We start from the raw sequence: 24,329 nt of genomic DNA on the forward strand, positions 1-24,329 counted from the left end.
GGCAGAGAGCAGGAAACCATCCAAATACCACTGCAAAGCGCTCACAATCAGAAACAATGGCCAAGCAGGTAGCAACAGAACAGTGCTTGTTTGTTGTGAGAATAATACTCTAATATAGCACTCTCTTGTATTCTGGCTTCTTAAACAAGAGAATTCACCTAAGAACACTGCATAATGAAAGACCATTCCATTTTAAAGGGAAGAAAAAATACCCATCTAGTTTTACACTTTGATAGACCTTATTGAAGACAGAACATCTATGAATAGCAAATACTGTTGGCAGTTAAAAGAAGGGAGAGAACTAAAATTTCTTTCATCAAAAAATAAACAAAAATAAATGAATGATTGCCATTAAAATGAATTTGCAATTTATTAAAAGAATGATTATTATAAATTGTAGAAATATTGCTCATAAAGAAACCACAGACTCCATGACCAAAAGTTCAGTATTTGCTTAAAGCTTATTAAGAACTGAATAAATTTTACAATTGCTGTGAACACTTGAGAATTTTTCTTTCCTCACCTCCCCATTCATTTCTAATATCAACCATGCAAAATGGTTAAAAAAAAGTGAAAATATAAACATACTTCAGTTTTCATTTCCACAATTCTATGAAGGATTTAGATGTGGATTCTCAGGCTTATTTGCCCCTTAAGTTAGAGGGAAAAATCAAATGAAGGTGTTATGTTTTGATGAACTAATGCCTATCAGGAAATGCACTTAGACACTTAAAAATTAAACATTTGTTTTGGTATTTGAGTCTAAGAATACTATTATAGGTTAAAAATATGTGGCAAATATTCTTAGTTAAATAGAGAGTTCCCTTTCCTTTCACTACAAGTTTCACATAGGAGTAGTATAGAGTTAAAATTTTTAATTAAAAAAACTCTTTGTATTTGCAACTTGATCTGACCTTGGGAAAGTTGTTATTTTTGCCCGACAAACAAAGAATGTTTACAGAATCATCCATTCTTATTCTAGACCAGTGGGAGAGGAGGTAAGACAGTACTAACGGTCCCACCACTTCCTTCAGATATATCGCTGATTTTTAAATTTAAAATTTACTACTAAAGAGATGTCTCTAATCATTGCTGAATAATACTATTCCTACTGTGAAAGGTTTCAAAAGAACAGTGCATTCAAGCACTGAAGATACTTTTTAAAGATATAATAGCACGGTAGAAAAAAATAAGGGCTTTGGAATCAGACAAACATAGATTCACATACTGATTCTGCTCCTTTCTAGCTGTGAGACTTAGCTTTACTCCATCTCTGTTTACTCCTCTTTAAAGGAAAATGTAGTACCTACTTGGAATGCTCTTTGAGAATACACTGTGTGCCGTATGAAAAATGACTTGTAGAGCAGTTAGCACAGAGCAGACTCTCAGTAAACAAAAGATGCTGTTTGCTTTAAAACTATAGTGTTAACTCACCTGCCCCCCCAAAACAAACAAACCAAACCAGAAAATTCCAAGATGAGGAGAGGTTACTTTCTAAGAGTTAAGCTGTAAAATCAACATGAAATACAAAATGTCCTGATAAGAGAAATGATCCTTGGCCAGTAATACTTAACAATAAACTAATCAGATCTATTAGCAAAGAAATACTAATAGCAGGTAGTCTTGATAAGCTAAAGAACAGTCAAAGAGGAGGAAATACTGGTGGCTACCAAGGAAACACCATCTAAAGGCGAAGTAGACAGGGTCATCACATTTCAGGTATCTTCACTTTTTCAGATCTCATGACTAAGGTCTACTTCAAGTATACTCACAAGTATGGAGACAGGAAGTAAGAGGTTGGAGCTGTAATAGTCCGAGTCTCATCGGCAACACCACATCTATCACCAAGTGGGAAAATTAAGCTATATTTAATAGCTCTACACACTAGCAATATTAACTTATACAATTCTGCTTTCATGCTCTCCAAGCAAACTTCTGACTGCCATGCAGAGAATGGGCTGATGGAACAGATTTAAAATATTTAAGGCCTTTGTGATTTGTCAGAGTAAATCAATAAAAGGATTTTTAATTATTTCTTGTTTTATATGTACTTTGACTATAAAGAGATTATGCATTTATTACACAAGCCATAGTATTTATGGTCTGTGTAGGAGTTACCACTGTTGGTGAAATTAATTAATTGGTATTCCAGTGTCTCCCTCAGTCTTATGTACATTATGTCTCTTACTGTCCAAAAACTCCAGGCTGTTGGCAAAAGCTAGTCTCTGGGTTATTAAAGCAGAAAGCTAGATCAGCTGGCCTTTCCCAAGTTAATGCAGTTCTATGACCTTCATAGAAAGCATGATTTTTTGGCTGATTTTTACTTTATTAATATTATTATTAATAATGATTATGAAAACTGAAAGTCCAAAAATAGACAGAAGGTAGATGTGGTAAATAGCTAAGACACAGCTACTCTTCTCCAAAGATCTAGTCATTTAAATATCTAAATTATCTTTCTATGCCACTGTCTCTTTCTATATATATATCGTTCGATGGAGCAAAAAGCATAAACATGAAAAGTCGTGATACCAGAAGGCACCTGATCCTAAACAATTACATATTTCATGATTATTTCAATTCCATTTTCAGACACTTACAGAATGTTCTTAATGTGCCAGAGTTAAGAATATTTTTATACAATTCAGGTAAAAGAGGTCTTAAAGATTAAAAAATATTTTGCAGTAAAAATGCTCATAGTTCAAAAATAGGCTACTAAATCAGAAAAAAAGGCAAATGCTTAAATTATGTAGAGAGCTATCAATCTACTTGATATTTAGTCTAACTCATAGTATTTCTAAAAATATGGATAACAAATCACCAATAATGTTAATTCTTGAGTTTTTTTCATCTACCAAACCATTTCATTTTGGACAGAAGAAGTCTCATTCATGAAAAACAACAACAACAATAACACAGTGTTTTTAGCGCTATATTATTATTTATTCTGGTCTCTATTTTATTTGTTTCTGATTTTTCTTTGTTATTTTCTTCCTCTACTATATTTCAGCTAAGTTTCTTCTTTTTCTAGTTCCTTGTGACATAATGTTGTTTATTTGAAATGTTTTCTTAAGACAAGCATTTATAGCAAAAATTTCACTCTAACATCTGTTTTTGCTGCATCTCATAGGTTTTGAAATATTTTGCTTTCCTTTTCATGTGTTTTGAGACATATTTTGATTTGCATTAAAAAAAATTTCTTACTACTGAAAAATGTTCTACCATTGGAATTATTGTTTCTACTTTCTGTCAAAGTTTGCTTTATGTATGTTGAAATTCTGTTTTGCCCTTGCATATTAACAATTGCTATATCTTCTTGAAAAAAAAAGAACAAATAATATAGGAAGGTATATAATAATAATAATAAGAAGAAGAAATCACAGCAACTTTCCATTTATCGTTTATCTTGGATATGTTGGGTTCCAATTCCTGCACTTGCTTACATGACATGCTGTGTTGAAGTGCAAGGTTACCTTGAAATAATCTAAGGATTTAGGCTTCAGCATGTGCTCATGTGCTCATGTAGAGATGATTTTTGTCATTCCTGTGGTAGGTGCTAGACTTGCCAATGAATAAAACTCAGACTTCAAAGACTATGACACGAAACCGATAAATCTACTCCAGTGTGAAACTAACCTGAGGAGCTATGATGATATAATAGAATCTTTAACTCAGTTTTGTGTGTAGACAAGAAAATCTTGAAAGAACTGATGTCTAATTTCAGGGCAAAAACACGTCTAATTTGATAAGTCATCAACAACCATTTACTGGTCACTTACTAAGTGCAAGACACTTATCTAATGGGAATAAAAACGTGTGATTCAAGTTCTCTGCATTAGAAAGCTTATCCACTGGTTGAGAAGACTTGGAGAAATAATAATGAAGGACAGTTCAGGTTAAGGGCAAAATGACTGGCCTTACAGCTGAGCAAACTGAGGGCTTCCTGGGGACCAGGGGATCCTAGAATATTTCCAGGAATGGCTGATTAAGCGGATTTTGGGGGGGGAAGAAGGTCAAATGGAAACTGGGGAAAATGGAGAGGTAATTTCATGCAGGAAGTGATACAAGTAAAGATGCAGACACAGTCTTAGAAAGTACAATGTAAATTTAAGTTTCAAGCTGATGTGGGGAAAAAAGGACATCAAGGAATATGGACTAAATCCTAGCTTGTGTCTATACCGTTTCTGGACTTGCTGAGTTATATGCATGGAATAGATAAGAAACCCTTTCCGAAAATAGTTGTTTTTCCAACAAATACCTGTTTCGTCAAAGCTACCATCTAAAACCAACTTATTACTATGCTAATTATGAGTAGTTGTAAGATCTAGTCTTAGAGAGCAAGCATTCTTAGAAAATGTCTTAATACTGTTAGAAAAAAAGAAAATCCAGCTCACTGCTAACAGTATCATTTTAAATAAGTTCTATGTAAAAGAACTGGTAAACCTGATTAAGTTAGGTTTTTAAAATACTCGTGAAAAAAAATCTTAGTTATTTTTTAAATGTGTATGTAAAAAACTATTAACACGAAGTAACTTTAGGGAAGACTGCTACACTATTAATTAATACCAGAACTATTCCTGAGGAATCACCTATTTACTGCTTTAGGTTATGTTCTTTGATGCAATTCTAAAAAAATGAAAGCATATGCAAAGTGAAAGGAATTCATATATGGAATGAATATAAAATGGAAGACTTAAATAGGGATTGCTTTTCTTATGTAATAGTTTTTTTTCCTCTCTAGATATGTTAACCTTTGACTGATTAATTCAGAGATAAAGTCCTAGGAAGCAGTGCCTTCTACTGGTTATTCTTTTGGAATGATGATATTATTTCTCTTAAGGTTTACAGTTATGTATTTAAAAATGTAAAAAAAAAAAAATCTATAAAGAACAAACTCAAATTCCAACTATTCCACAAAGCTTTCTCTTACCATCACAGCTAAAGTGACTTCACCCCACCTCAAATTACATCATCAACTCTTATTATTAGTCCACATGAAAAACTGAACATCAGTATAACCTGTGACACTCATTCAACAGTTTTTTTTTCTTCCTAGTACATCATGTCTAAAACTAGAACACTAACACTTGAAAAGAATATAATTTTTTAAATTTCCTGAATTTCCTATGACAAGCATCATGTCTTGAACATAATAAGAGTTTGGTAAGTACAGGTCTATTTGAGATCATTTCACCTGATTTTTTCCAAGATTAATGCTAAAGATATGATTGCATGATAAAGGTCTTTCCAACTTGTGCTGTGTTTTCTTTTCCTCCCAAATAGTCTAATCTTCTATGCTGAATGAGATACAATTAATTACAAGGCAGCACAATTCCTAGCACATAGTTGGCACACAGCGTATTTTTCTATGAATAAATAAATGAATTGCACGAGTGTCTATTTTGTGCCAAGCAATTTATCTTTATGTTATGGAGAAAACAGGAAACTTAGATATGAAGATCCTTCTGCTTCACCATTAAGGAAGTACAGTTTAGATGGAAATAGAAGTCATATATCCACTCATCCATTCATTCGTTAATGGATAAACATTTATTGAAAGCCTACCATGTGCCTGTAGATAACAATGTAATTAAGAAATCAATAAATAATATTTTAAGGTAAATGGTTTTTTGTAAAAGACAGACAATTGAGAGATGATATCTCACTAAAATAATCAGAGAATTCTTCCTACAAATTATGAGAATTCAACAGGGTAATGAAGGATGGGACCAATGTCAATAGACACAAAGAAGAAGAGAGGATTCCAGACAGCAGAAATGACATTAACAAATTAAAGAAATGTATAGAATGATACAGGATGGAGAGAATGGTTCAGTTAAAGCAAGAGATGATAGGAGAAGAAAACGGAGATAAGGATATAAGGCAAGGCTAGACAGCGATCTGGTTAAATCCGGTCACTTTTCAATGGGTAAAGCAACATTTGAAAGTGAAACTGAAGGCAGAAGGGAGCTGGTGATGGTTTGTGAGCCACAGAGTAACAGCATCAAAAAAAAAAAAAAAAAAAAAAACCAAAACTGTATTTTAGAAGAAAAACACTCAGAAATTAGTAACTGATAGAAGGTTGAGGGTGAGGACCAGGAAAGGAGAATGAGTGAGGGCGGATAACTCAAAGATAAAGAGATTACTGGACTATATAATTTAGAGAACAATACTGCTAATAAGAAAAATATAAAAATTAGAAAGAAAGGCCAATTTGGAGGAAAATATAAAATTCAGTTTTAGAAATAAATCTTTGTTGATTGTGAAGATTAAAAAAAAAAGAAATAGCAGGTTATCAGAAAATGCAGAACTCTTGTGGAAGTAACTGAGGTAGTCTGCTCTTTGAAACCCAAGTAGAGAGTTCACCAATAATTGTAATTATTTCTCATTGACTTCTTCGACAATGCTCTGAGTCAGTATATCTATTCTTCTTGTTTTATAAAATAGGAAACTGAGTCATAAAGTGGTTAAATATCTTTTGTTACACTATTTGGTCTTTGCACTATAATAGGCAGCAGCTCAAGCCCAGAATTGTCTCTCCAAGGGAAAAACTGGAAAAAAATAGAGCAAGGGGGAGGAAATCTTGCAGTCCATCCTACTTTGGGGGAGCAGTGTATAAAAAGGATTAGCAAAAAAGACAGAGAAGTTGAAGTGATAAACGAAGCAGCATAAATATTCTTTAAACAATTCTACAAAAATAAACATTCTGAATATGAACTTTTAAAATTCTGGACCATGACATTTATTTAATATAACTTCCATTAATTGCTCTCCTAAATACTTGTTTTTAATATTTACTCCCCCATGTTAAATTTTAAGCATAGCAGGATCATTTTAAAAATGATACAAACTATTTGAAAGGGTGCATCTTAAGGGGTACAATAAATATGGAATACTAAAAAATAAAAAATAAAAATTGTTCATCCTTCCTATCCTCAGGTCATACTTCTTCTCTAGAAGTTATGAGCCTCAAGTTATTCTAATAATAAGACTATTTGTACAAGACAGTTACATTTACTTGTCTGGTCTCTTTTGTAATTAAGGTTGTTGGGAGAAAGCTAGTCAAGATTAGGAATTAAACTCTGTTTATCAAAGATATTTTCACAGTAGAATGTTACTTATCTAATAAGGGAAATCAACATGGGCATTTAGCATGAATAGATAGGTTTTGCAGTCAAATGAGTAAAACAACCAGCACTTCTGTGTGATTTATAAACACAGAATTACACAATGTCAGCATTATCATTTTATTAAAGAAAAAAGTTTTGTTACTCTTATCTATGAATTTCAATTATTATTATTCATATTTTATGGTTTATTCTTTCTTCTTCCCTCCTACATATTTTGAACATCTTTATTTTCTTTCTAAGAGTCAGCTTTGTGTTTACTTTGTGAACATTCCATGTAAATTTTATAACCAAGTCTGTCATATGTAATATTCAGAAGCCTTTTAAGTTGAATTTTTATTTGTGCAGTATTTCAAACTTGTATAATTTTTTTCTCTTATCTATAAATCCTCTTTGCCATCAGTTTCTGATACAGAACATGCCAATCTCTATACTTCTCTACCCTTTGCTTCCCACATACAAAGACCTCATTCATTATATTGTTATTTAGAAGCATGAACAAGTTCATCAGGTCCTAGCATAAACTATAAATGGAAGCACAAAAACAGATTTCATAGAAAGGTAAAAGCGGAAAACACAGAGTAATAAATAAGACTAGACTCCCTTGTAATCCTTAGGATCCATTTTGCCGGAGTAGAAACTCATTTCTACTAGTATTTATAAACAACAAGACTTACCATAAGCTGGAAATCTAAAAACAAAAGTTAATTTTTAAGCTATAGCTACTAAACAATAAATTCATTATTCTGTCCTAAAATAGAATTTGAATTTACAGAAAAAAATTTAGTATAAGACATAAAAGTTTAAACTGTAAAATGCTAGTCACCAAGAAGGTTCAAAATGGCCTTTACCAAGGCTGTTCCCTGGATATACCTTGTCCTGTGGTTAGTTTCTGAGATGTTCTCTGCACTGATATCAAGTAGTTCATTATACCATCCCTTCTTTCTGATAGGAATAGCACCACTTATAACTTCTTCAGTACCTTTTCGCCCTTCTCTTTACTGGACTCTCGCCCTTACTAAATAGCTTTCTCCAGCCTTGCTTAGCCCACCAAAGAGCCAGAGATGGAGGGAAGAATAAGAACAAGCAAATAATGAGGCAGTACTGGGTTCTTTGCAAAAGAGGTGAAAAATAAAAATTTTTTAAAGTCAGAAGTTAGAGAAGACTTAGAAATAAGAATTTAATTCTTTACAGTACCAGAAAGGAATCAGTGACTCTTTATGAGTTGGACACAGGATATTTCAAAAGTGCTTGAATTAATGTGCTTAAAGTAAGCAATAAAAGAAACTTTAAAAGTGCATTGTTTTGTTTTCTAAACAAGAGAGGTAAGCATTTAGAAACAGTTTATGACAAGCAAAATTCCATCCTACAATGATTCAGAACTCAAAATTCTATTATTTTTCTACTTTCTTCTCTATTTCAATAATAATTGCAAATGACTGAAAATTCACTCCAAAATTAGACCATGTGTCACTGGATGAAGACTCTCAGAAAATTTCCTAAATAAAAAGATTGCTTTATTATGAGTAACCTAATAGCTTGGCTCTAAAGCCAAAATTTATCTAAACAAAGGATTCTGTCAGCTGAAACTTCTCATCTTTATGTTTTATTATGTTATTTTAACATTAATCCACACTTACTAAGTGCCTAAAACAACAGCACTCCTGATAAATAAAAAGGTAGAAAGGGTATTAAATTTAATTAAACTCTACTGTAATCATTCTGTAATATCCTAATAGTTAGAAAAGTCAGTGTACATTCTCAGTCTGACAAGACTGAAGGAAAACTGGTTACAAGAACATTTATGATTCCTGAGTACAAAGTCACTTTCATAAAGAGAAGAGCTAGTAAAAGTTTTTACAGATTTCTGTATTTTTTTGAAAAACATTACTGAAAGTTTACTCATGATTTACAACTCAAGAATATAACAATAAGCACTTTCCACTTAGAAAAATATCCTAACTTTGGTTTGTTTAATAATTATTATAATTTTATTTCCTTGACTCAAAAATAGAAAAACCTCAATCTGAGTTACTAACCACTTGATCACAGAATCCTTTTGTCAAATACACTAAATTTCAACCAAAACTACCTGAAGAAAACATAAAAAATGATTAAGAGTTTTAAATGTTGAAGAATTTCTTATAAGTTGTAGACAAAATGACCAATTACAGAAGTTTGGAAGAAAACAATACAAAACCATAAATAGCAATTTGTTGTGGATTATATAATTTGTGTATCACAATACATTTCTCATTAATCAGAAACAAATAGAAAAAAAGCATTCAACCTTCAGCCATCGACAGGTTAAAAGTGTCAAAGTCCTTTTGTTCTGATTATTTCTAAATCACTTTGAATAATCTAGCATTAGGATTTGTGGTTCTAAAACTTGTTATTACAGCTAGAAAGGCTATACTTTTTGAGGGAATAAAAAGCTTTTTCCATTTGAGTATGGGTTTTCCCTTTCTGACAGCTCCAAGTCCACAGGATGTGGAGGGATGATTTAAATTTTACATCAAAATTGTGACTGCACTAGACTTTTTTCCCCCTTCTCAAGGGAGGCATTGTTCTTGCCTTTCCATAACCAGGCGTGACAGCGCCAGACTGGAGTCATACGGCTGGTCCCTGAGTCAGCGTGAAAGTGCTCACCTCCTGAGTCTCCCCAGATGCTCGGCTCCTTGTGAGTCTGGAAGCTGAGCACTGAGGAGTTACATACTCCGTTCCTGGGACAGAGAGAGGACTGGAGGGAAAAAAATCTGGGGATTTTTCTCTTCAAATACATGCTATAAAGCTTTTTATTAAGAGTTTAATAAGAAGTAACAATTAAAAAAAAAAACTTGCATTTAATATGAGTACACTTTCCCGAACCAAAAGTGGGACAAGTGGTTGAACAAGATGTTGTGTGCTTCTGAGTGAAAGAAATAAAGTTTAAAAAATCAGAAGCCTTTTAGACTTTCCTGAGACACATGGTTGCCACATGTATAAATTTCAGGTTAGAGACAGCTGGATAGAAAGAATATTGCATGAAATGCGTATCTATTCTCCAGATTGCTAAAGAAGTATCTTTAAAAATTGTCTGTAGGATCCCTGGAAAGGGACCATCTTTTCTGCTATTAGAATAATTGGTAATGAAACAAGGATGAATTCTATTTCTATTGTTCTGTCCTTGAATGGGCCTTTCAGGGAAGTTTGAGAAGTATCTGTGTCTTGTGCATAAATTCAACTCTATGTGTGTGTGTGTGTGTGTGCATGCACACGCATGTGCGCATGTGCATGGCGGAGAGAGAGACAGAGACAGAGACAGAGAAAGAGGAAGAAGCAGAGAGACAGAGAGGAAGAAGAGGTGTCAGGAGGAGAAGACTTGTACTGTCTAGTAATATGTTAATAGAAATTAATAGTCTTTCTTTTCTTACGGAACCTTTCTATTAAAGATTGAACAGCACAATCTTAATCATAATTGTATGCTAATAACTCTCATTTACTGTCTAATTCAAAATGACTGGTTGAAAGTTTCATATATTTTGAAAAAAAAATTTAAACAGTAGAAGCAAACTCCTCCCAAATTGTTAGCTCATAAAAAGTAAAGGGGAAAAAAAAAGCCAAAGGAAATGTAATTCCTACATATTACTATTATAGTGAGTAGCACTAATCTCTTAGTTATTGCTTTCTGAAATAATGCCACTCAATTTTTTTCATGTTGTTCTCATGAGGATATGAGCGTCTATGTATGTTCACACGTGCACATAGATGTGGGCGTGTTTATGATCACTTATAAAAATAGTTCACCCTAATAATCACAGTGAAAGAAGATAGATTTTCACTCACGAACATCACTAGTCGGGTGAGGTGCACATGCAAAAAGAAAAAAAAGAAAATAGTTTTAACTAGGAAAGAATATCTATTTAGGCTTAATGATATTAATCCCTCTTTGTAAAATATCGTATCACTTATATTAATGACTTGGTCATTTTGACCCTCCCAGGAGAATCTCCCTATGGCAGAGCTGAAAATAAGATACAAAATTTTATTTTCCAAAATAATATCCTTAAGTATTTTTTTTGAGCCTCTGTCATTCTCTCCCTCCCTCCTATGTCCTTATCTGAGCTTCCTCCTAAAGTGCCCACCCCCACTCACACTCTCTCTCCCCTCTCACATTACTGGCTAAGTCTAAATAAATAGCAAATTGTTCCATAATCAAAAGTGACTTATTCTTAGCATGGTGTATGTCTTGAAATAAAATCTGTGGCATGTTTAATTTATTTAGGATCTAATAATGATGACAAAAATAATTAAGTAACCAATCTAGTTTTAATTTCTTTTGTTTTCAAAGGTCATTGTGAAATCAAGCAAGTTAAGCCTTCAAAAGCAAACCTCTGGAGAATAGTGTGTGTGTGTGTTTTTTTTCCCCAGCAGAAATGAGAGAGGAGGCTCACAGCTAAAAGGAATACTGAACGTCAGTGTCAGATTTGTTGAGAATGACTGTCTAAGCCGTCCAAGGAGGAATAATATTATGACCCTTACCCTCTTTGGAATCCAGATAACCCTGACAAGGAAAAGTTTATACACCGCTAAACCGGGGCCAGTTTAGGGGATTCTTTCTTTCCATGCCCCATACAGATTTGGTTACAGCGTGTTCCTACAACAGCTGTTGAAAAATGAACGAAGTGGAAAATATTTATGTTATATTCAAAATAGAAGCAAAGAGCATATATACAGGGCAAAAATTTTTCCTAGGACAAACAGCTTCTGATGAGAAGGACAGGCATCCTAGGCACAGACCAATTTTCTGAACCTCCCGACTAAATGAAGAATTTGCCATTATAATCATGGAAAGTCCAAAAGGGGGCAGTGCCAAAGATGATGAGCATCTATCAACCCAAACTCCAAAACAGCGGGATGCAGCTATGGTTGATGTTATAAGAATGCTGAGCCTCTTCTTGGTTCCTTTCATGCCAAAGCTTCTTTGCTTGGATGAATATGAATTAAATCCATAAGCTTTCTTATTTTTCTAGCTTGACCTCTAAACTCATTTTACGTCTAAACTGTTTATCTTCTCCCCCCATTAATCTCTCTGGTTTTAGCACATTCCCTGTTGTTTTTAGGAGGGGGGGAAAAAACCCAACAACTTTAAAAGCATGGTTCATACTGCCGCTGTGGACAGATTAGGAACATTAGCTCTTTTCTATAACTGGGTACAAACTATTCAGTAGTAACCTAAAGGCTATCCGTTTCTTGCCCCTGAAATAAAAATTCAAAGGATATGGTATATACCGTACAGAAGAAAATCATCAAATTCTTATGCAGGTGGGATAGGTATGAAGACATAAAAAGATCTCATTATGAGGTTTATACTAGATTTCACACAGGTCTAACAGTAATGTCACTATCAAACTTCCATTAAAAATTTAAGGTCTGTCATATAGATAAACTTTCTGAAGTAAATACTTTTCCTGTTTACTTTCTCTTTTTAATCAGTTCTACAGCTTAGGGCATATGACGTAGATGTTCTTTAAAATGCTATGAGACTATCTTAGAAATGTCTAATTTTAGATTGTAATTTTAGTCAGCAATATAGCTGAGTTCTTTCCTATTCTGTTTATTAAAATATAGTTGATAAGAAATTTCACTGATTAACACAATCCATTTACCTATATCACCATAAGATCTGTCAGTACGAAAAAAACAAAAACTTTAAAGGTATTCCCTTTACAAATCCATAAAAGAAAAACTCACAAACAAAAACATCAAAACTTTAAAGCTGGAATCTCACACTTCAATAATGTATACCATTTACCAATTTTGTAGGTGCTCTGCCATATTTTCTGCTGTTCCGTAGTATTTCCCTTGAAGCTTAACAAAGGTCCAGCTGTATAAACCAGTTCTGTCAAAGAACATAGTTAAGGGATGGATAAAACAGGGAGGGGTGTCTTACTGGCTGACCACTGTCTGAGCTTATGAGGATAAAGGAGCCTTGGTGGAGAAAAGTAATCATCCATTGCTTTTTTTTTTTTTTAACCCTAACCTCATTACCACATGCTAAAACATTTTTTTTTTTCCACTACCCAAACACCCTATTCCAATTCCCCGTGACTGAAAGATCTTTGTGTTCCAAAGGGGACAGATTCCTCCCCAACATCCTTTACCTTCCTCTTCTTGTGTTTGTTTGTTTGTTTGTTTTGTTTCATTTTATTTGTTTGTTATCATGATTTTATGTTTATGGAGGCAAGATCTTTTAAAGACTTCCGAAAATACTGACTTCCTCTCCATTAAACTATCCACACACAGTTCCCTGAAAACATTTTTAATGGCTAAATAAGCTTACTTGTTTTGGATTCCTTTTTACCAAAATATTATCAACAGCTTTCCATCACAAGATTGTTATTTCTTCTAAGGACTCCAGAAAATGATCTATTCCTTGAAAAGGCAGTAAAGCATATATAATTGAGGTGGGATGTGTATTGAAACCCAGCATGTATCTTAACATTTTAAAGAATGTTTCCATAAAATCCTTACTTCAAAGAGGGTCAGCTACATGCACATTCTGAGTGTGTAGCAATGTGAGATAGGGTCCAGAAGTCTGAAGGCAAGTTTAGAGTGAGCTAATTAATCCTCTCAAAACCTAGTTCTCATGTGTCCAAGAACACCAAACCGTAGGGAAGATGTTCCAGAGATTTAAATATGCATTTCCTACTTTCAAGTTTGTCATTCTTACATACTCCACTGACATTATTTATAAAGGACTGAAGCCAAATCCCACTCAAAGAGAGCTACCGTAAGTGCGCTGGTTAGAGAGTCAGCGGAACACATTAAATGCCCCAGGAAATCCCTGTGCAAGTGCCACCAGAACTTATATGGAGACAGCATATCAACTCCAGAGTGAGTTCTATTTCAGGGTGTCCTTTGAGGTTGGGACAAATATTTGAATTTTATTAAATCCTCTATTTATCCAAAGCCTGCGGCAGCTGCACTGGAAGCCTTCTTCTATACTGCCCTGTCAATGACCTACAGGGATTATCCTTTTTCCGATGGAGTAAAAGAGGATTCTTTTACCCATCTATATACTTTTCTCTTCAATGTGAAATGTATACTTAAAATACAAAATGTACTTTCTTTAGAGTGAACTATGAACTACCATTGCATTCAGAGCCTACGTCTTCCTGTATCCATGGCTGGTACAGGTACTAGAGCGATAGTCCTTCATACTCCACCTTTCTGCATGTAGCAGCCTAGTTTTGGAAATAGTCAAGTCATTTTCTTCTAATAAATATTTCGTTCTTACAAAACTATCTGAACATGTCAGAGTTTATCAAGCCAACACCTACCTGTGCCATAGTCAAATTACCATACAGAAGAAACAGAATGCAGAGACAAAAAAAAAATACCCCACTGCAAAAGGGACCGATGTTTAAAATTCACTTTTTTACCATCATGACCTTCTCACCATGTCTTTCATTAAAATACTTACTGAACTGCCCAGAAATATTTACAGATAATCTGTCCAAGTTTTACAAGGCCCACCAAAACATTATTACTAAAAAGAAAACTAAACCACTAAAGATAGCACTATCCTGTGATGTCTTAAGAAAACTAATACTAAGTAAAATGATTACTATATATAGACCAAATGTTCTCAATATCAATACACTTTCCAAAGAGAATATTTTAATTACACTACAACATGTCTTCACGTTTATAAATTTTTTACTTAAATGAGAAGCAGCATCTTAAATCTGCTCAAACGTGTCCTATCTCATGTTTTTCTTCCACCTCTTTGCATTCTTATTATTTTAAATGACTTATTAATAAAGGCTTATAGTGATTCAAATACCTATAGAAATACTTTCAAGATAATACATGTCTCTTATTTACATCTCCTTGCAAAAAGCAGTAAGAATAATAGTATTGTGGGAGGCATCTAAAGACATTTTCTAGGACATATGTTTTTCCCTTGGGTTTCAGAGAAGTATGAACGACTCTCATTAATTGTGCCAATTAATTAATTGATATGTGCCAATCACTGAACTAGATGCTTTGCATGTATTTTTTGTCATCATAACAACTCTCTATTGAACTAGAGACTTAAATGTAAGAGCTAAAATCATAAATGTTTGAAAGGGAAACAAGAGTAAATCTTTATGACCTTGTGTTTGACAATGGATTCTTAGATTCAACACCCAAAATAAAAAAGTGACAAAAGAAAAAAATAGATAAATTGAACTTCCTCAAAATTAGTTTTGCACTGCACATAATACTGTAAGGAAAGTGAAAAAAAAAAACTAAAAATGGAAAAAAATACTTGCAAATCATGTATTTGATAGGGGACTTGCATTCAGAATATACAAAGACTCCTAACAACCCATGTGTGTATATATACATACATATTTATATAAATTTATATATAATTTATAAAGAACTATGGTACAACTCTTATACTAAAAAGACAACAATCCACTTTTTAAATGGGCAAAATATCTGATTAGACATGTACTCAAGAAAGTTAGCAGAAATCACCCATAAATATTCAAGAAATAGCCACTATCATTAGTCATTAGGAAAATGCAAACCAAAACCTCAATAAAGTACCTCTTCTCATCCACTAGAATGGCTAAAATAAGAAAGGTCAGATAATAACAAGGATTGGAGAGGATGTAGAGACACTAGAGCCATCTTGGATTGCTGGTAGGAATGTAAAATAGTGCTGCTGCTTTGGAAAACTTGGGAAGTTTCTAAATAGTTAAACACAAAGTTATCATAGGGCCCAGCAATTCTCCCTTCCAGGTTTACATCTAAGAGAAATGAAAGCATATGTCCACAAAAATCTTGTACATAAACATGCATTGCAATGTTATTTGTAATAGCCAAGGGAGTGGAAGCAACCCAAACATCTACCAGTTGATGAACAGAAAAACAAACTGTGCCATACCCATGCAAGACAATACTGTTTGGTTTAAAAAATGAATGCTGCTACATGTTGCAACATGGTGAACCTAAGTGAAGGAAGCCAGTCACAAAGGACACACAATATATGATTCCATGGGTATGAAATGTCAAGGACAGACAGATCTGTATATACAGCAGGTCATGGTCATCTAGGACAGGGAGTGCAGTAGGGATGGAAGAGAATGAGAAGGGACTGCTAATGGACACAAGATGGCTTTTAGAGTGATGAAAATATTATAAAATTAAATTGTGCTGACACTTGCACAAGTCTGTGAATATACTAGAAATCAGTGAATTATATACTAAATGGGCTTGGTATAATAATATCAATAAAGCCATTTTTTAAAACTACAAAGTAGACATTATTGCCTCCATTTTATCTATAGAAACTGGCTCAGAGCTGTTACATAATTTGATAAAAGTCTCACTGAACTAGAATTTGGAGCCAGACCTGACCCAAATATCATCACATTTTCATTATGGAACATCTTTTTTTATGAAGGAACTTAAATATATGCTTTAAAACTGATTTTTTTTCTCCAAAAAGTTAGAAGTATATTTATCATTTCTGTTGCTTTTATTTGGATACAAGCTTTTATGGAACATTGTGGTTAGACCTACATTAAGTCAATGTCCTTTTTTTCTTTTTTTCTTCTCCTGACATTTTTTTCATTAGTTTTTTTTGTTTTGTTTTTTTTTTTTTTTTTTTTTAACACACACTTTGCAACATCATCTTTTTGGAAGCATGATAAGCAAATGTTTAATGATTGTTCTAAAAGAAAACCACCGTACAGAATCACAACACATTCCTAAGGCACTCAGGGCACATAATGTTCTATTCTTCCTTATCTTCTCAGTGGTAGGTTATCAATTTCTACATCGATTCTTACTAATTTCTTCATTTAAATGTTTAGAAAAAATATGTGTTATCTTCCTGTCATCATAGTTCAATCTGGAGGAGTTTAATCCACTATATCACTCCTGTGGGCACAGATAAAATTTTTAGGAAGGTAACCTACCCTCCAGTTATCTTCAAAAACTTCTAAAAGATTCCCAATCTTTGGAAGTAATTTACAGGATAATCTCCAAAATAATTATCACCAGGTGTTAATTCCATTTTCAGGACTCAAGATTAATCCATTTCCTGTGATATCAACTATTGCTGGTGTTATCTGTATAATCAACTTTGAGAAAAAATACAGAGCAGAAGCAGAGTGGATAAGCTGACAGTATTCTAACATTTCCTTTTTCTTAGTAGTTTGTTTACAAAAACATTTCCACGATTACAAAAGTAGAGCATGATCCTCAGTTATTACTATCCCATAAAATATTTTAAGATTTGTTTCACTTATGATAGTAGTTTGAATTGATTTAGGTCAATTCAGCACAGGCTTAGTTAAATCGACATTGATTTGCCTGGACAAGTAGCTTTAAACCAATTTAGAACTCAGTGTTTCCTTGAGGTGTATGTATTAGGAGCAACTGTTTCAATTGTTAGTCCTTTAAAAATGATTTAGGCTCTACAATGGTGGAGAACAAAGAAATGAGTCAGAGGAACGAGGTGCAGACATTTAGGCAATAATAGAACCATGAACTATGTAAATGCAAGCGTGGAAGCACGGCAGCTTATTGATTCCAAAGGACCCAGATATTTTAACAATCAATTACTATTATCATTACTAATTAAAGAACTGTTTCTAAAATCTGCGCTAGTAGTTCACAGTGATTCATTTTTATCTTAGTTTAAATTAAGCACAACTTTTGTACTGCAGTAAGTAATCTCCTTGAAAGTCCTAGATTTAAATACAGAAACCTCACATCCTGGTCTTTATCTCCATTGCTGAAACCCATCTAACAGACTCTTATATCCAGAAGAGACTTTTTAACCAAAATTGAAGAGAAGTTACTCACTTTGGATTTTGAACCTCATGGGTTCTCAGTGAGCTACTGACTTTAGATTGTAAACTCCTTGAACCACAAACAATTTCCTTCATTTTTCAATCTCATGCACGGTCTAGCACAGGGCATAATAAACCAAACTGGAGGTAGGAGGGTAACAGTTCAAAGCATGTGCCCAGAGTAGACAAACCTGGGCTGTCTTACTTAGGCTATTTCCCAGCTCTGTGACTTTGGCCATGTTACTTAACCTCTCTGAGTCCCTGTTTTCTCACTAGAGGAAAGATAAATAATGCATTATTTGTACATTTTGAGGAAAGTAAATGAATACCAATAAAAGCATACAGCATTGTACCAAACACATTATACGTACTTAATAAATGTTATCTATTCTCATTGTTGTTATTTGGAATTCAATTGAATTGAACTGAATCTAATTTAAACCACTCAAGTGTAAAGCATAGTTAAGGTTAGGATATGACACAATCTAATTAGCTATGAGAAGCCATCTGTGTTTAATATATTTGGACCTATGAAAAAGAGCCAAGAGTTATTTTAATATTTCTATACAGCCAAAATTTTTATTTTTGAATAAAAAAATAAGATTTAGAACTCACTGCACAAGGCTCAGATTTCTGAATCTTGCTGGAAAAGTGAGTAATCAAGTTCTACTTACTATGTGGCATTGCAGCATCTGGGACCTTCAAATAATTTTAATTTCAATTTGAGTTAAAAGAAGTCACTATTGAGTGACATCAAGAGCTATGCTAGCAGTCTTCCTACTACTGACATACTAAAATTTCATCCCATTGCTAGAAATTCAGAATATGGCTTTTGCTGACATTTACTGCTAAACAACTTTTATAAAATATGTTCCTTCCACCTGCTTCTTGAGGGTAAGCTGAATCCCCTTAGGATAAAGGCGAGTAGGACATGTTTTATATGATTCAGTCACTGTGAAAGTTTCATTAGAAATTGCTATTCACATAAACAATTTCCCCATTCTGTGTGTAGGACTTAAGACTTCCAAACAAAGAAATGGGTTTCTATTGTACAAAATAAACGTAGAACACAGATGCCTCGTATCACTGGACTTGCTGCACTTGGTATTGTAAGGAGCTCAGTTTGCTTTATATTGATACCTAACTTTGTTTTTTTTGTTTTTTTTTTTTAAGATTTTATTTATTACCTGACAGACAGCGAGAGCAGGAAAAGAAGCTAGGGGAGTGGGAGAAGGAGAAACAGACTCCCCAGCTGAGCAGGGAGCCTGATGCAGGCTTGATCCCAGGACCATAGAATCATGATCTGAGCTGAAGGCAGCCACTTAACAACTGAGCCCCTCAGGTGCCCAAGAATATTTAGCATTCTTGACACATAGTCATATGTGGCTGAACATCTCCTGTCACGTGTATCTAAACAAGCTGAGCGTCATGGATTCCTATACGAGCACAGTGATACCTAGCACTTTTTACAGCCATCTGACTGCGAACCTGAAGATAAACCCCAAAAGGATAATTTTCGAAAATTCAAACCATCACAAGAGTGAAAGGAAAAAAAAAATAGAATTTCTTTCTCAGTCTACGTAACTATTTAGCTACTAAAAGTTGATTAATACTGTTCTTTCTCTCTACATTATCATCAATAATTTTAACTACATCCATTCTCAAAATGACCATGTAGTTCACCTAAAATCATTTTGTATTTCTAATAAAATGTTTTAAAACAAACACGCCAAGAGAAAACAATTGAGTTAGAATGCTCCGTCAATCATTTGGCAAAAGAAAATCAATCGAAAATGTGCAGTTCCAGGTAGATTTCAGCTGGCTACCACCAAAAAGCAGACTGAGATAATAGCCACTTCAAAATAGAGTGATGTCAAGATAGTTTAAACACCACCAATTACTTGCCATATGGACTATATCCCCTCAGCTCATGGAGTATTTAGAAACTATTCAGAATTAATAAGCACTGCTGTCACAGTACTGTCAAGAAATGTAAACCCTTATTCATATTTTGGAGGTACTATGGGTAAATATAAGAAACAGTGAAGAACTATAATCTAAGGGGAGATCCATTTAAATTACATTGTCTGTTGAACCTCAGTGTTAGCAATGTCGTTTTTAATTGCCAACACTAGGTAAACTAGGCTTTACTAAAAAAAAAAAATAATAACCAAGGTAGCCTTCCTGATTCTTGGAAACCCAAGGAATACATTATTAGAATTTCCACTTCAGGGGTGCCTGGGTAGCTCAACCAGTTAAGTGTCTGCCTTCAGCTCAGGTCATGATCTCAGGGTCCTGGGATTGAGCCCCGCATTGGGCTTCCTGCTCAGTGGAAAGCCACCTTCTCTCTCTCCCTCTGCCTGTCATTCTGCCTACTTGTGTTTTCTATCTTTTTGTCAAATAAATAAATAAAATCCTAAAAAAAAAAAACACAAAAAAACCTTTAGAATTCCCTCTTCAGTGTTAACAGGGGTCTCATTCTAGGAGCCACCACAGAAGTTCAGGCCTTAAACGTTTTTACCAACTTGTGTATTAATTTCTGTCTCTATGGAATGAGTATCTACAAAAAAGTGTTAATTTCTAACATTTCATAGATGGATGTGTGTGCATGTGCACACATGCTTTGGATGGCACACCTAGCTCACTATACAGATCAAAGAAAACCGTTGAAAGGTAACCTTCTGCTTGTCCTATTTTTTAAAGATTTATTTTAGTAGACAGAACCAGAATGAGAACTATTCATTCATTTAATATTTATTGAGTGTCTACTATATGCCAGCATGAGAAAGCTGTACTGAAAAAGCTAGTAAATAAACAAATACTTATGAAGCTATATAATATACAAAAGATTTACAGATAGTGACAAGAAAATAAGAGTTAAAGCAGACATTAAGAGAAGCTACATTTAGGCTCAGTGTTAAAAAGAACCTTCTAACTGTCAGAGCCACCAAAAAAAGAATTGTCTCTTGAGATAATGAGATTCACAACACTTTAAGTCCAAACAGAAGACAGATCATGTATCAGAAATACTATAGAGAAGATTCACACATATCTCTAAAAGTTTGGACTAGTTGACCATTATGGTTCTTTCCAATCCTGGTATTTTATTCTTCTTGACAACAATGGGTATGACTTTCCAATACTTATATTATGGTGTATATGATGGTAAGCACCAGAATTGCACTGGTCTAAGGTGAGAGTACAAAATGTTGGAAAATAGAAAATATAGTAATATTGGTTCCATGAGAACCAATTAATTGGACATCTATTAATTGTGGATAATTCCTCATGATATGGTTATTGATAGACTATTTTATAAATTATATAGTACACTTTCCTTCATCTTTAGAGATAATGTTACAAAAACTGGTAATAAGTTAAATGAGTTATAGTCTATGACTGGTGGTAGAGCCAAAGTGATTAATCTTTCATTATTCTTCTTTTAAGCCATTCTCAAGCATTTATATTTAATATAAATATAGGCAGTCATATGAACACATTATGTGCATATTTTATGCCTACTAACAATACAACTCTATTACTTTCCTTGACTTTCTGTTTTACCATTTTCTAATGAGTTTTTAGGTTCTTTTATCTAGAAATTTTTCCTTACCCAAAGTATTTCAAAGCATATGGTTCTTAAAGATTTCTAATTTGGGGTAACATAGGCATACAATTTTAACATCCTCTCTTTCCTCTAAGTGTCACATAACCTTCTACTACAAAGATAGGACTAATATCAAGTCTTTAATTGTCAATTAAAATACCAAAGATCAGTCATCATCAAAATCTTAAGATTAACCAAAAACTCAAATAAAAGTTTCCCTTATAATTCATCTCAGGTAATGAATCCGAGTTTTTGCTGATATTTCTAGGAGTAAAGATTTATTATATACTGAGCTTCTGCTATCTTTGATCCCATCTTTCAAATGTTTTGTTTATATTTCAGGAATTATATACAAAGAGAACCATGCTCCCTAAGTCATCCGTTTTAATATTTTATCTAAAAGAGTCATTATAAAAAAAAATTGGACTAAAAATCAGTATTGATTGCAGAAAGTTACAGGAATCCAGAAAGGCATTGGCCAGGTAATATCAGTGACTAGAGAACATGGCTGTGCAGATGCCTGTGCTATGTGGGGGTCCTGGTGACAGGCCCACCAAAAAGCCTGCAGAACAAATGCTCAGTCTATAGAGTGGCTGCCGTGACCTTGCAACAGGCTCATGGTCTTCAGGTAAGAATGCCGGCCCAGTGTGGCCAAAACATCCAATTATAAGGGGGGAAAACCCATTTTGGACCTTTATGGGAAATGTTCAAAATTGCAATGTCAGTAAAACCAAAAGAAAAGCAGCAAACACCAATAGCCAGTCTATCAATTTGTGACCTTTAAGGTGAATATGAGAGAGTCATATTAGAACTGATATTAGAACTGCTGCAGACTATCTCAGTGTTGGCTGTCACTTTTGCCATCATTCTTTTACTTAAATATGAAATTAATTAATGTAGCTAATACTTATGCAGCCTCTAACAAGCCCATTAAGTGAAATCTATCTCTATATCTGCCTACATAGCTACTGACCTACCTACCTAGGCATCTTCACAATGCCGCAAGTCATCACTGTCCCTGTCCCTATTTGTGGCTGAGGAAGCCAAGGAAGGGAGGTAGAGTGGCTTGCCCAAAGTCACACAGCTGGTAAGTAGCAAGGGAGGATTCAGTCCTGCGTCTTTAGCTCCAGAATCCACTACACTGTTTCTATTGCAAATACCTCCTATGCACATTAAATACAGAAACTATCTTTCAGAGAAGGCAAACCTACCAAAAAGATGACTTATATTCTGGCAAATATATTTTTACCACTTATGAATGAGTAAGACAGCCCAGAAAATAGAATTTCGATTCCAAAATCTTGAAACCTTTGGGTGACTTAGATGGTTCATCATTACACTGGACACTAAATTGTCCCAGAAAAGCCTGTACACATGATTAGTAGCCTCTGTTCTAAATCTGATCTATTGTCTGTAGCCCTGTTGCCAAATATCGGCATTCATTAAATCAACACTCTGTTTGCCTAAAAGTCTATTTACCTACAGCATATTCTCTTCTCTGAAGAAATTTCTCTCCTCTCTGTTAAAGAAAAAAAATTAAACTATTAGTCGTAAGACGCTTCTGAACAGAAATCTTTTAGTATAATAAAGATTATTCTGCCACAAACAACAGAAAAGAATCCATATCTCTAATGATTTGCCGTTTAAATTGAACTTACTTGCAATACAATTTCCTAATTCCTAAGTGTTATTTGTAGTTTACTTAGAGATGACCCTTAGTGCATTTCATATAGAGATAAACTTTAAAACTGCTCTAGTCTCTAAGGGCATCTGGTAGTTTACCCAGGGCATTCTCTAGATTAGTAATAGACTGATTCTAAAACAAAATTCCCAGCTTGAACCAATGACGTTTTTGTTTCTGCTACCTCTTTCCCCATTTTGATTTGGATTTCAGTTTGAGAAGCGGAATCACAACTTGTGCACAGTTTATATATAAGTTGGAAGTAGAAGCATCCTAACTTTGTTTCCACGATTCTTCTCAGGAAGAGCAAAAAGGAAACAGAGAATGCCGCTGGCCTGATCCAGGGACCTATCCCTTATAAGATATGCCTGCCAAAAACCACCTGTAAGTGGAAGAGAATAAGTATACTGATGGGCAAAATCTGAAAAATCTTACCTAGACCTAAATCTCCACAGTAACTCTGAGGGTCTCCAAATAAGCAGCTGTTAAGTATATGAACAGTAGCATGATTTAAAACCAAAGTATCTTGTTTATTAAGATAAGGCCTATAAATAGTATTAATAAAGGTGAATAATATGCATTGTAAAAAGAATATATATAAGTTTTAAAACGGATAAATAGGTAGACCTACGCTTTAAGATTAACAACTTTATAAGGGCAGAGACCATGTATATTTTCTTCACTTTTATGTACCTTGAAATAACACGGTGTCTGACGCACAAACTATTTGTTGAGTGACTGTCTGAATACACAAAATAATTCTTCCATCAACATTGCTTAAAGAATTGCTAATACAGAATCCACCTAATATACCTTTTTAAAGGGAATCGAAGTTAGAAGGGCTCTGTACTGCCAAGGAAGCCTAATAAAAAAAAGTACAAAAATAATCAACAGGAGCAGTGCATCAATCAGAGGAGGTCTGATCATGATTAAATAAGAGCATTTTAAAAACCTCAAATTTCCGTTCATAAGTAGAATTTAAAGCAGCTGTTCAGTCCTAGCACAATGTCTGCCCTAAGAATTAAAAAAAGAAGAAAAAGAAAAAAAAGCAAATCATGGCAGCAGTGAAACTATTG

At 34.0% G+C, this 24,329-nt stretch overlaps 1 protein-coding gene across 10 annotated transcripts in view; it reads right to left on the bottom strand.

The window, feature by feature from the left end:
• Positions 1 to 24,329, bottom strand: part of SOX5 (SRY-box transcription factor 5) — a 994,837-nt gene that overhangs the window by 359,080 nt on the left and 611,428 nt on the right. The window lies entirely within an intron of this gene.

Source organism: Mustela putorius, unplaced genomic scaffold, assembly GCF_011764305.1.
Source record: "Mustela putorius furo isolate JIRA1106 unplaced genomic scaffold, ASM1176430v1.1 tig00537227_pilon_pilon_pilon, whole genome shotgun sequence".
Classification (NCBI taxonomy): domain Eukaryota; kingdom Metazoa; phylum Chordata; class Mammalia; order Carnivora; family Mustelidae; genus Mustela; species Mustela putorius.